Raw genomic sequence first — 10,505 nt, 5'->3', positions numbered from 1 at the left:
TATACCACAGCCGATGCAAAAGCATGAGGATTTTATTAATTCTGTCATGACAGGGTCCCTCAGCATTTGGGAAACCGAGAGACCTCAAATAGCTGGTCCAGTCTACTTTTAAAGGAGAAGGCCCCATAGAAACAAGAGGGGTTGTTCCTTGACCATTATGATTGGATTATTCGAAAAGGGCTAATACCAATAATTGACTGGAGAACTATTGTCAGATCAGATGAGGTAAGAGGTCATTTTGACCCCGTTTCCTAGGGGACTGAATCAAAACGTACGTGTATGGGTACTTGTTCAGGAACTGAGTACGTGCATGTGTAGCTGTTAGGTCCTTGGTTCCCAGGGGAGGAGGGGAAGCACTAAGGCACAGAGGCTGAGAGGGTTTGGAATTGTCAGAAATGGCTTCAGAATTGTCTAAAATCTTACATTCCCTCCTCTTATTTGGTCAAATATCTCAATCTTGAGATATTAGTAAATTTGGGGGACTAATTGGATCTGTACACAGAAATTAACAAATCAGTGTTGTAGGCCCATCATAGATCAATAGAGGGCACCAGGCTCTGTTGTCCTGGGACTTGGGAGAGTTAGGTTTGTCCCCAGTTGCAGGACATATGAGAGCTGATATGGTTGAAACTGCCAGATGAAGCTATTTCCTCATAATAGGGATGTCCTGCTGACAGGCATAGCCAGCAAAAGTATGTCAAGCTGGGGTCAGTACTATTTAGCAAAGAAAAAACTCCAATTATCAGACTAAACAGTCGCTGGCCTGTATTAGAGGTTGCCAGCAACGAAGCAGGGGTTGCAGAAGGGTTCTTAGCACTAGGAGTGGGGCCCAGGACCCTGGCAAAGGGGGCTACCTCAGCAGGGGCTAGCTGGCCCTAGTCAGGTAATACTGGGTTGGGCCCTAGTACCATGGCCATGGGAGGTGTTATAACAATTCACAGGGTGAGCAGAATTCCTATGTCTTTCCTTCCTGGATCATACAACTGTAAACCCCAAGTATTGCCTGTTAACCATTTAGTTCTTTTTGCTAACCCCCAACCAGGAGACATTGACATTGGTTCATTGTTTTTACATCATCAGACAGCATAACAAAATACTTTAGCCCCCCCCCCCCTCATACTTCAGAGTTTGTTTTTTCCCCCAGACAAATATATCATTTAGAATATTTGCATGTAGGACAAGAGTTTCCGGGGGTTTGCTCAGTATCCTCCCAAGAGTCTTTTGCTAAAACACATAGGTTAAAAGTTAGCTGGGGGAACCAGGTATTCAGGGGATGAATTCCAGTGGCTAGCCTTAAGGCTTGCCCAGTCTCAAAGTTAGTCAGGGTCCAGGTTAAGTCCTAAGGTATAAACATCAGGGTAAAGATCAGCAAGCCTGGCAGAATCAGGCCTCCTTGAGAGGATTTTGGGTACGCTGAAGCTTTCATTTGGAAGGTCCTGGGTCGTTCTGTGGAGGTGCAGGCTTGACTTGAGACGTGTGGATCCAGGCTGCAATACCGTCCACTTTGAGGGCAGTAGGTGTCTTAAGAAGCATGGTGTAGGGTCCCTTCCAGCGAGGTTCAAGGTTCTGGGACCGTTGTCTCCAAACATACACAAAAATCGCCAACCTGGAACAGGTGTGAGATTTCCAGGTGCCTGGGCTGGCATTGGGAGGTTCCAACAGAGAAGCAGGGAGAGTTGCTTAGTTCAGCAGGCAACAGCAGGACTAATTAGGGCCCCTTTAGGGGAGTCTAATCCTGCCGGCAGCAGCAGGCGCTGGTCAGATAGAACTTGGTTTTAGATAACATCTCATGTCCCAAGTCTTTTCTGACACCCATGGAGACAGTCCCATTGTTTGCCCCTGGGATACAAGTCGGGGAGATGTCACATGTCCCTGTGTTCCACATGGAGCATTGTTTTGGGGAAGTATAATTTTATATTTTTAGGCACCACAGTATAAAAATCTGGCTTTCCCAAGGGGCATCTGTGTTCTTGACCCCCGCACCCAAATATTTCTTCTAGGGGAAAATCTTCTGCCAGCCTCCAGGGGCAGCTGTGGGGGATATGCATCTCAGATATCCCAGGAGGCTAACCCTGCTACTAGTTGACAGAAATCAGGGGTGAGGGCTGGGGTATCAAAGCAAGGGCTTGAGGAGGCCTGGATTGCAGGTATGAGCCGGAAGCTGCTGTTCTGGCTGTGAGGTGCTGTGCTTTTTTCATGTCCCTCCGGATACATCCCAGGCGCCAATTCTGGAACGAATGCGAGATTTCCGAGTGTCAGGGTGGCCAGGGGTCTCAATGCCTGGGCTTGGAGATCTGGAGAGCCTTTAACCGCGCCTGCAGAATGGGTTTGTGAGCCGATGGGTCATGAGGGGCCTTAGGAAGCCAAGGGGGGAAGGTCCCCCATATTGGATCTACATAGAACAGGGCTAGGGGCAGGAGCTGTGCCCAGTCTCTAATGCCAGTTCTAAGGCTTAATTTGTTTTAGGACTTTTTTTTTTTTAATCCTTTTTACCTGTCCTGAACTCTGGGGTCTGTATGCATAATGTAATTTTCCCCAGTCTTACCCATGTCCTGACTTTTCTGGGCAACAAGGCAGTTTTATCATAAATTCTGATTACCTTGGGCAGGCCAAACCTCGGGAAGATTTCTTCTTTGATCTTCTTAGTCATGGTGAGAAAAAGTTTCTCTGCCATCTGTAGTTCGTATCAAAAGGCCGATGTACCTTTAAGAAGACTGTTAGTTCCATGTCCCCCGCCCCTCCTCTTCGGGGTGGCACCAGTTGTTGCCTCTCCGAAGCCCACCTCCATTGACTAGGAGGCTTGCTCAGTCCTGCTCAGTCCGGCAACAGAGGGGTCGTTGCCCGCAGTGGCAGCGGCGGCACTGGGCGCGGGCTCCTCGGCCTTCTCCCGGCCAGGGACTCTGGCTGCTATTCCTTGCCCCTCTTTGCTGTGCGGCTCTGGATAGCTTGCGGGCTCCACTCCTTGCAGTTCTGCCTCATCAGCCACTGAATTTGCGCTGCTGGCCTTGGATCTGTTCCAAACTCTGGTGAGGTGGGGGCATACGCCAGCCTGCCTGAGCCTCTCCAGCCCTGCCACCCGGCCTGCTACCCTGGGGCTGCTCCCACCTGGCTCATTGCTGTCTCTAGGGCTCTTGCCCAGCGAGGTGACAAAGGCCGAGAGCAGCTTGCTTTCCCTGCAGGGGAAACAGCAGGGGGAGTAAAAACAAAAAGGCTTTTGATTCCAGATCTACAGTTCATAAGGTGGTTCATTGATAACATAGAGTACTCAGTCCATAGTCAAATGTTTTAGACACAGTGAAGGGGAATCCCTCCCCTTCCCCCCCCCCCCCACACCCTAGAATCAGACACTTGGGTGAACAGCGTAAGCAAGAGGGGGAATTTCAGTACTGTCATGGTGGCCTCTCAGGTGGGCAGAGCACCGCTTCAGTAGCGTTCTCCAACCAATCTCCAACCGCTTCTGCTCAGCAGCTGCTTTGGGAAGTGTCTTGAGCCCAAAGCCCTGTAGGGCCATTTCTCCTCATTGGTTTTTTTTTTTTTTATTCGACCCAGGTGGTGGCAGCTTAAGTCCAGTATTCGGCCACTCAGGGGCTACTCTGTCTGAGGTGCACAGTCTCTGCAGCTGTCGTCTTCTGTGGCCTCCCTATCTGTCTAATTTTTTTTTCTTTTATTAAGTCCTGGAGTGAGCATCTCTGCAGTCCCTTCATTCTCTGCAACTTGCTACAAATGTCTGATGCTGACTGGCCTATAAAAGACATCATTACATTGGCTTGGCGATCTGCCTGCAGGAGTACTATCAGACCTTTGTACTATTGCTCTTACCTTAGCCAAATTAGCAAATTAGTGGGGTGCTTTGTAACCCCCCCCCTTTTTTTAGACCCGCCAATCAGAATCTGGCATTAAAGACGGAGCTGCTCCCTACCAGCTGGAGTATTGAAGTCCCATTTGGGTCAAGTCAGAGGGAAGGCATCCTGTCCTCTATCATTCCGTGATTGGGTTGGTCTGCTGTCAGCTCCTGGGACATTCTTTTAAACTTCAAAGAGAACTCACTGTTTTTCCTCTGTGGTTAGGAGCATCTGTAAGGGCCGCTGGCAATCATCCCAAGTGGGCTGATAGATAACCAGAACAGATTCTATAAGCCCAGTCACAGTCTGAGGGTCCCAAGAAAAGGAAGGGTTATAAGTAAAGATTAGAGGCAGAAAAAAGCAGTATTGTAATTGACCTGCTACTGAGCAAAGGGGAAATGCTTGGGAGGTCACTCTCCCTAGCGGACGTCCCTCCCCTGTCCCAGCATAGATGCTGAGTGCTGAAGTTTTCAGGGCTAGGACCCAACCAGCAGGGCTCCTCAGGAACGAAGTGTTTCCTCCGGGGGAGGAGGAGGGAGAAATCTGTCGTGTTTGGCTGGATAACAGGAAGAACTGGAGGTGCCTGGATTCTGGGTTTCTTTTGCTCCTGTACAGGAAAGAGAGAAGACAAAGGGCTCAGGGAGGGGCAACCACCACATCGCCTCCTCCAGCTGAGGGGCTGCTTTCGGAATTAGGGAAACTGATGATGACTAGAGGGCCATTGACAGGTTCTGAATTCGTGCAGGTGGATTTTAACAAAGACAAACTGACATACAAAAACAAAAATACATAGAAGCAGACACAAACTCAAAACCAGAAGCTGGTGCTCTCACCACCACTCTGGTGCAGAGCTGAAAATACATAAGAACAAAAAGACAGACATAGACTCCAAATCAGAAGCCGCGCGGCAACAGATCCAAAAATATAGATGAAGGATCACGCCTCCCCTGGAGATTAGGGCGACCTGGTCACCCTTCCCTCCAGTAAATGCCCATGAAACGTCTTTCAGGGCTAGGGCAAGGGATCTCAGCCTCCAGTAAATGCCCATGAAACGTCTTTCAGGACGAGGGCAAGGGATCTCAGGACACGTCTGCCTCCTCCCTTAGCCCTGTTTCAATACAGACCCTGCGCAAGTACAATTCTCAAATTATTTATTCATAATTACACAGAAACAGAAACATAATACACAAACAGACAGACATAAAAATGAGTTCGTTTCTTTATACCTCCAACTGGGTCCAGAGTGTGTCTGGGAGCGACTCGATTCCCCGTCAGGGAACCAAATGTTGGACTCTAGTGTCCAACCCAAGAAGGAGTCGCCCCCAGAGACCACCTCATATACCACAGCCGATGCAAAAGCATGAGGATTTTATTAATTCTGTCATGACAGGGTCCCTCAGCATTCAGGAAGCCGAGAGACCTCAAATAGCTGGTACAGTCTACTTTTAAAGGAGAAGGCCCCATAGAAACAAGCCCCTTGACCATTATGATTGACTTGTTCGAAAAGGGCTAATACCAATAATGGACTGGAGAACTATTGTCAGATCAGATGAGGTAAGAGGTCATTTTGGCCCCGTTTCCCAGGGGACTGAATCAAAACATACGTGTATGGGTAATTGTTCAGGAACTGAGTATGTGCATGTGTAGCTGTTAGGTCCTTGGTTCCAGGGGAGGAGGGGAAGCACTAAGGCACGGAGGCTGAAAGGGTTTGGAATAGTCAGAAATGGCTTCAGAATTGTCTAAAATCTTACAAGGACACGGATGTATGTTCCTCTGACTAAAACCATAATAAATGAGTTCTCAAAATGAGTTGTGTTTTGAATGCGCAAGAGTGACAGTCAAGTTCAATAAATGGCTCTGTAAATATTCGGACCTACACAGTGATCCAACAATCTTAATTTTGATGAAGAAAACAAAAGCTAGCTAATGAAAGAATTGTAGTTGATCTGGTGAGCCCAGCTTTACACACCATTGAGTCACTCCATTATTATTCCAACCAGAGCCCATTTCCACCAGATGGTGCCATACCTCAACAAGATGAGTCAGCACTCGGCCGCTCCACATCCGGATCAACAACGCTCCCCAACATCACTTTTACTGTCCTAGGCCAGCGCTCCACTACCATACTGTGTCCTTAGACCCTGGGATACATACTCTTGCATTTTTCAGCTTTAGATATTTTGGATTCCCTTATTCCTAGGGTTTTGCCATCAAAACTGACACACCTTTAATCACAGAACCTGGGGAATAGAGACAGGAAAATAAAGAATTCAAGGTTAACCTGAGTGTGGTGGCACATGCCTTTAATCCCAGCACTTGGGAGGCAGAGGCAGTTGGATCTCTGTGAGTTTGAGGTCAGCCTGGTCTACCAGAGCTAGTTCTAGGACAGGCACCAAAGCTACAGAGAAAACTTGTCTCGAAAAACCAAGAAAAAGAAAGAAAAAAGAAAAAGAAAAAGAAAGTTGTCAGTTATCCTCAGCTACCTAGAATGTTTGAGGTCAACTTGGGGACCCTATCCCCCCCCCAAAATGGGGGAGGTTGTCATCAGAATTTTACTGCATTTAGCAAGTGACATAATCTTGGTTGTAGAGCCAGGCAGAGTGGCTCATGCCTGTAGTCCCACCTGGGGGGGTTAAGGCAGCAGGACTGTTGTGATCTGAGCACATAGTGAATTCCAGTCCTGCAGGCCAGGGTTACAGTGTGAGGGGGAAAATACCCGGGCCCTGGCTTCCTGATCTACAGAGTAAGGACAATTATGGCAGAAGAGCCAGGAGGGAGCCTGTATAAGTCAGGTTTCTCATCACTACAAGAAATGCTTGACAAGAGCAGGTTAGTTCGGAAGGGGTTACGTTTGTTTACCACGCTGACAGAGAAGGTGTGGCAAGAACTGCATGTAGGCCCATATTTCTATTTGGTATGGCAGCCAGCCTCTGAAGCCATAGACCCCACCTGAGGTGGTCAGGTAGCCCTGCAGACTGGCTGTCACTGCCCTAACAAAGGGTCAAAATGTTGTTGCTCTTTTCTTTGTAATTTGGAGGATGCCTGATGGAGATGCTGATTCAAACCTATGTGACAGCTAGCATACACAGCAGACAGGTAGATGCGGATATGACAAAATGCCATTCACCTGGTTACCTAGGAGACAGAATGCTAATGCATTTCCTCCTGAGTTAAGTTTTGGTATAAAGACTGTTTGGAGAATAAACAGAGAAAATTCTTCAGGATGTTAACTCAGGACTTTATGAGGGACCACTGAGAATCTCCCTCCCAATGAAACCATGTGAGTCATGTCTTTATTCCCCCTCTCCTCCATGCCGGTCCAAAGAGAGATAGTTTATGTTGGGGTCTGGTAGAGAAATAACTTATGGTCCGGGCTAGCACCGGACTCCGACAGCTGCACAGTGCTGGGGACATGCAGCTGGGCTTCCTTACCTCTTCACAGCTCCATGGACAGGAAATAGAAAGATAGGGAGAAGGCCTTAGCTATGACCCTCAAGCCCCGCCTCATCATGACTCATTTCCTTATCTACTCCCTACCTGCTAAAGGGTCTGTGTGCCAAAGGGGCACTATCAATTAGGGAGCAAGTGTTCAAACAGTGTGGGAGACATCTCACATCTAAACCATAACAGAACCCTAGTATTATGATGATGATGATGACATTTAAGGGACAAAGTGCTGTGATACTTTTCCTAAGGAGAGGCAAAAACAAACCAGACCAACAAGCAAACAAAACCCCAAACCACCTACTCACCGCAGATAGTGTACCAACAATCCTTCCGAGGAACACATCCACCCAAGTTCAGCTGGGTGTAGCAGTACGCTTATTGGACTTCCTTATAGGAACATGGATGATGGGTTGTTCACAGGAGCCTGGATCACCCAGAACTAATTGCATTAGCAAAAAGCCCACCCTGGTATGGGCGGTGACCTCATGAAGGCCAAGTTGAAACTCCTATTGCGGTCACGCTTCTGCCTCTTACATGCTCTAACCCTCGAAGACATGTTCCAGTCGGGCAGGACCGCATGCAGCTGATAGAATGCGACAGGCAAGGAGGATGTGACTGGAGTCTCAGGTTGGAATCTGCTGCTGTGTCCCCGAGGGGTAAAGTTAACAGTCCCAATCCTCTGAGGGTCTTATTGGGGCAATCACAACTGTTCTAATTTCAAGATGGCAACAGCCATCCCATGTTCAGAAGACAGAGTCCTGCAAAACACAATGGTACTAGGGTACTCAGCCTTCTGGGATACAAAGATGGAATTCAGATTATTGGACACACAGGTTTATAAGACAAAAAACAAGTGACTCTTAGAGAATGACTATGAATGATAGCCTTGATTTTATTTGTTAATTTAGACTGGGTCCCCTTTGTGGGGAAATTAATTTTACGCCCTGCTAAGTGGAATATAGTTTCTTTTCCTTTTTCTTTTTTCTCTTTTTCTTTTTTTAAGTGTGTAGTCCAGGCTGGCCTCGAACTCATGGTCCTCTTGCCTCTGCCTCCTTCAGCAAATCCTACCGGCGTGCGCTACCACAACCGGCAGTTTTTTTCTTTTCTTTTTCTTTTCCTTTCTTTTTTTTTTTTTTCCTGTTTTCTCAGGACAGAGTTTCTCTGTGTGGCCCTGGCTGTCCTGGGATTCACTCCGTAGACAAGGCTGTCCTTGAACTCCAGAGATTTCCATCTGCCTCTGCCTCACAAATGCTGGGATTAAAGGCATGCAGCACCATGCCTGACCTTATTTTTTTTGTTGATGTTTTAGATATACTTATTTTGCTTTTATTTTATGTATATGAATATTTTTCCTGCACATATGTATGGGCACCACTCAAACATCTGGTGCCCACAGAGGCCAGGATAGGCCTTCAGAATTCCAAATCTGGGTTTGCCAATAGTTGTGTACAACTTTGTGTGTGCTAGAAATTGAATCTGGGACCACAGCCTCTGAAAGAAAAAAAGTGTTCTTAACTGCTGAGCAATTTCTTCATCTCCACTGGTGACAAGGAAGAGAAAGAGGAGGAAAAGGAGACAGGGTCTCTCTGTATAACTTTGGCTGACCTGGAACTTGTAATGTAGACCAAGTCAGACTTGAACTCACAGAGATCCACCTGCCTCTCAAGAGCTGGTATTAAAGAACCATGTTGCCAAACCAGACTGTGCACGTCTTTAATCCCAGCACTCAGGAGGCAGAGGCAGGCGGATCTCTGAATTTGAGGTCAGTCTAATGGTTCGCAGAGTGAGTTCCAGGACAACCAGGGCTACACAAAAAACCCCTGCATCATAAACAATCAAACAAACAAAAACTCCAAAAACAAAATTAAAGATGTGTTGCCCAGGGCTGGAGAGATGGCTCAGCGGTTAAGAGCATTGCCTGTTCTTCCAAAGGTCCTGAGTTCAATTCCCGGCAACCACATGGTGGCTCACAACCGTCTGTAATGAGGTCTGGTGCCCTCTTCTGGTCTGCAGACATACATGCAGACAGAATATTGTATACATAATAAATAAATAAATAAATATTTTTTTAAAAAAAGATGTGTTGCCCAGCTATTTTATTCTTGATTCCAATCTTTAGAGTAGAAGGGATAGAGAATTCCTTCTTTGTTTTCTCATTAAGGTTACACCAAATCTCTGGTTCTATGTGACAGGAACCTTTATCCACAGGTTATCCCTCACTAGTCTGTTACAATAATGGGTTTATTGAGCACTGAGCAGAGTCCTACTCAGAAGAACATGGTACCTTTCATGTCTTGGTCAATACAGGTATGCTGGGAAGAGGTAGAGGAAGAATTCCATTAAATTATAAGGGGATGGACAAATTGTTGCATTACTAACAGAGAGGTATAATTCGTGGTGGGTTTTCTTCTTCTCCCCACCGCCACTTGCTTGTTTTCCTAGACAGGGTTTCTCTGAGTAGCCTGGCTGTCCGGGAACTCACTCTCACTCTGTAGACCAGGCTGACTTTCAATTCAGAGACTTCCTGCCTCTGCCTCCCAAACGCTGGAATTAAAGGCGTGTGCCGTCATCGCCCAGGTTCTTGATGAGTTTTCAGAGTCATCACTGTTGTGCCTGGTGGTGTATTTGTTGCTTTCTGTTGCTGTGAAAAAAATACCACAACACAAAGCAAGTTATAGAAGGGTTTATTTTGTGCCTGGTTCCAGAGGAAGAGCCCATTATGGTAATGGGGCATAACATCAAGTAGCAGGCTTGGCAGCCACTGGAAACTGAGCAATCACAATTTCACTTGCAGTCGGGAAGTCAGGAAGCCGAGAGACAAACTGGAAGCGAGTGGGACTTTTTGTTTGTTTGTTTCTTGAGAAAGGGTCTCCCTGTGTAAACCAGGCTGGTCTCAAACTCACAGAGATCAAGAGCTGGGATTAAAGGTGTGTACTACCATGCCTGGCTAGGGACTACAAACTCGATTTATTTTTTTAAATAATTTATTTAAATTTATTTTGACTTTAATCCCAGCTCTTAGGAGGCAGAGGCAGGAGGATCTCTGTGAGTGCTGGACTTCTCCAGTAAGTTTGCACTGCCTAAATCTCCCCCAAAAGCACCTGTAGGTAGATGTTTTTTGTTTTGCCAGCTAGCTCCCAAATAACCACACAGAGACTTATTATTAATTACAAATTCTCAGCCAATAGCTCAGGCTTGTTACTACCCCTTACAACT

The 10,505-nt window shown here is 46.8% G+C and overlaps 1 long non-coding RNA gene across 1 annotated transcript; it reads right to left on the bottom strand.

The window, feature by feature from the left end:
- Positions 1 to 14: 14 nt before the first annotated feature.
- LOC148123011 (uncharacterized) lies at positions 15 to 10,297 on the bottom strand. The gene is made up of 3 exons (XR_015736759.1): positions 7,595 to 10,297; positions 5,871 to 6,082; positions 15 to 4,449 (listed from the first exon to the last, which is right to left on the bottom strand). It is a non-coding gene; the product is annotated as an uncharacterized LOC148123011 (long non-coding RNA).
- Positions 10,298 to 10,505: the final 208 nt, after the last annotated feature.

This window comes from Myodes glareolus, chromosome 2, assembly GCF_982192425.1.
Source record: "Myodes glareolus chromosome 2, mMyoGla1.1, whole genome shotgun sequence".
In the NCBI taxonomy this organism is placed as follows: Eukaryota; Metazoa; Chordata; class Mammalia; order Rodentia; family Cricetidae; genus Myodes; species Myodes glareolus.
Note: the sequence above shows the minus strand (reverse complement) of the source record. Positions and strands in the feature narration are given on the sequence as shown.